At 33.3% G+C, this 3,478-nt stretch overlaps 1 non-coding gene across 1 annotated transcript; it reads right to left on the reverse strand.

Annotated features, from left to right (window-relative positions):
• Positions 1-2,865: 2,865 nt before the first annotated feature.
• On the reverse strand, positions 2,866-2,973 carry LOC127746967 (small nucleolar RNA R71). The gene has a single exon (XR_008008772.1). It is a non-coding gene; the product is annotated as a small nucleolar RNA R71 (small nucleolar RNA).
• Positions 2,974-3,478: the final 505 nt, after the last annotated feature.

The raw sequence follows: 3,478 nt of genomic DNA on the forward strand, positions 1-3,478 counted from the left end.
TATATATTGCTGGAAAGCCCAGGATGTCTTCTTTCCAACGCCGTTGAGAGCGTGCCAATTGGGCTTCTGTAGCTCCAGAAAATCCACTTCGAATGCAGGGAGGTCAGAATCCAACAGCATCTGCAGTCCTTTTCAGCCTCTGAATCAGATTTTTGCTCAAGTCCCTCAATTTCAGCCAAAAAATACCTGAAATCACAGAAAAATACACAAACTCATAGTAAAGTCCAAAAAAGTAAATTTTAACTAAAAACTAATAGAAATATACTAAAAACTAACTAAAACACACTAAAAACATACTAAAAACAATGCCAAAAAGCGTATAAATTATCCGCTCATCAGGTATTCCGAGTAGGATTCAGGGATTGAATGACTGTGACAAGCTTCAAACTCGCGATTGTTGGGCGTGTTGACAAACACAAAAGAATCAATGGATTCTATTCCGACATGATCGAGAACCGACAGATGATTAGCCGTGCTGTGACACAGCATTTGGACCTTTTTCACTGAGAGGGTGGGATGTAGCCATTGACAACGGTGATGCCCTACATACAGCTTGCCATGGAAAGGAGTAAAAAGGATTGGATGAAAGCAATAGGAAAGCAGAGATTCAAAAGGAGCACAACATCTTCATATGCCTATCTGAAATTCCCACCAATGATTTACATAAGTATTTCTATCTTTATTTTCTGTTTATTTGTTATTATTATTCGAAAACTCCATAATCATTTATTATCCGCCTAACTGAGATTTACAAGATGACCATAGCTTGCTTCATACCAACAATCTCCATGGGATCGACCCTTACTCACGTGAGGTTTATTACTTGGACGACCCAGTGCACTTTCTGGTTAGTTGTGCGAAGTTGTGAAGTTATGTTTGGACCATGGTATCATGCACCAAGTTTTTGGCACCATTACCAGGGAGAGAACGACTTGAATGCCATTATCAGAAATCACAATTTTGCCTATCAAGTTTTTGGCGCTGTTGCCGGGGATTGTTTGAGTTTAGACAACTGATGGTTCATCTTGTTGCTCAGATTAGGTCATTTTCTTTTCAAAAAGTTTTCAAAAATCTTTTCAAAAAAATTTTTTCTCCTTTTTTCGTTTTTTCTAAAAATTATTTTCGAAAAAAAACCAAAAAAATTTAATAAAATCAAAAGAAAAAAAAATTTTTTGTGTGTTTCTTGTTTGAGTCTTGTGTCATGTTTTAAGTTTGGTGTCTTACATGTTTTCTTTGCATCAAAAATTTTTCAAAAATATGTTCTTGATGTTCATCATGATCTTCAAAGTGTTCTTGGTGTTCATCTTGACATTCATGGTATTCTTGCATACATCATGTGTTTTGATCCAAAATTTTCATGTTTTGGGTCATATTTGTGTTTTTCTCTCTCATCATTAAAAATTCAAAAATAAAAAAAAATATCTTTTCCTTAAATTGCTCATAATTTTCGAAAATTTGAGTTGATTTAGTCAAAAAATTTTAAAACTTAGCTATTTCTTATAAGTCAAGTCAAATTTTCAATTTTAAAAATCCTATCTTTTCAAAACTTTTTCAAAAATCAAATCTTTTTCATTTTTATCTTATGATTTTCGAAAATTTAAAAATATTTTCAAAATCTTTTTCTTATCTTTATTTCAAAAAAAATGAAATTTTACTAACAATTAATGTGATTGATTCAAAAATTTGAAATTTGTTACTTTCTTGTTAAGAAAGGTTCAATCTTTAAATTCTAGAATCATATCCTTTAGTTTCTTGTTAGTCAAGTAATCAATTTTAATTTTAAAAATTAAATATTTTTCAAAATATCTTTTTCTTAAAAATCATATCTTTTTACCATATCTTTTAAAATTATTTCTTTTTTTAAATTTAATTTTAAAATATCTTTTCTAACTTCTTATCTTTTCAAACTTGATTTTCAAATCTTTCTCAACTAACTAATTGACTTTTTGTTTGTTTCTTATCTTTTTCAAAACCACCTAACTACTTTTCTCTCTCTAATTTTCGAAAATATCTCACCCTTTTTCAAAATTCTTTTTAATTAATTAATTGTTTCAAAGATTAATTTTAATTTTATTTCTTCTCTTAATTTTCGAAAATCACTAACCCTTTTTCAAAATTTTATTTTCGAATTCTCTCCCTCTCATCTTCTTCTATTTATTTATTTAGTTACTAACACTTATCTTCATCTCAAGAATCTGAACCTATCTTCACCCTTGTGTTTGGATTCTTACATTTTCCTTCTTCTATTCCTTTCTTCTTCTACTAACATAAAGAAATCTCTCTACTGTGGTAAAGAGGATCCCTATTATTATTTTCTGTTTCCTTCTTTTTTATATGAGCAGGAGCAAGGACAAGAACATTCTTGTTGAAGCAGACCTTGAACCTGAAAGGACTCTGAAGAGGAAACTAAGAGAAGCTAAATTACAACAATCCAAAGACAACCTTACAGAAACTTTTGAAAAAGAAGAGGAGATGGCAGCCGAAAATAATAATGCAAGGAGGATGCTTGGTGATTATACTACACCTACTTCCAAGTTTGATGGAAGAAGCATCTCAATCCCTGTCATTAGAGCAAACAATTTTGAGCTTAAACCTCAACTAGTTGCTATACTGCAACAGAACTGCAAGTTCCATGGACTTCCATCAGAAGATCCCTACCAGTTTTTAACTGAGTTCTTGCAGATCTGTGAGACTGTTAAGACTAATGGAGTAGATCCTGAAGTCTACAGGCTCATGCTTTTCCCCTTTGCTGCAAGAGACAGAGCTAGAATATGGTTGGATTCACAACCTAAAGATAGCCTAGACTCATGGGATAAGCTGGTCGCGGCCTTCTTGGCTAAATTCTTTCCTCCTCAAAAGTTGAGCAAGCTTAGAGTGGATGTTCATACCTTCAAACAAAAAGATGGTGAATCCATCTATGAAGCTTAGGAAAGATACAAGCAGATGACCAAAAGATGTCCTTCTGACATGCTTTCTGAATGGACCATTTTGGATATATTCTATTATGGCCTATCTGAATTCTCTAAGATGTCACTGGACCATTCTGTAGGTGGATCCATTCACCTAAAGAAAATGCCTGCAGAAGCTTAAGAACTCATTAACATGGTTGCAAATAACCAATTCATGTATACTTCTGAGAGGAATTCCGTGAGTAATGGGACGCCTCAGAGGAAGGGAGTTCTTGAAATTGAGGCTCTGAATGCCATATTGGCTCAGAACAAAATGTTGACTCAGCAAGTCAACAAGATTTCTCAAAGTCTGAATGGATGGCAAAATGCATCCAACAGTACTAAAGAGGCATCTTCTAAAGAAGAAGCTTATGATCCTGAGAACCCTGCAATAGCAGAGGTAAATTACATGGGTGAACCTTATGGAAAAACCTATAATTCATCATGGAGAAATCATCCAAATTTCTCATGGAAGGATCAACAAAAGCCTCAACAAGGCTTTAATAATGGTGGAAGAAATAGGCTCAGCA

The sequence above is a fragment of the Arachis duranensis genome, chromosome 4, assembly GCF_000817695.3.
Source record: "Arachis duranensis cultivar V14167 chromosome 4, aradu.V14167.gnm2.J7QH, whole genome shotgun sequence".
Classification (NCBI taxonomy): domain Eukaryota; kingdom Viridiplantae; phylum Streptophyta; class Magnoliopsida; order Fabales; family Fabaceae; genus Arachis; species Arachis duranensis.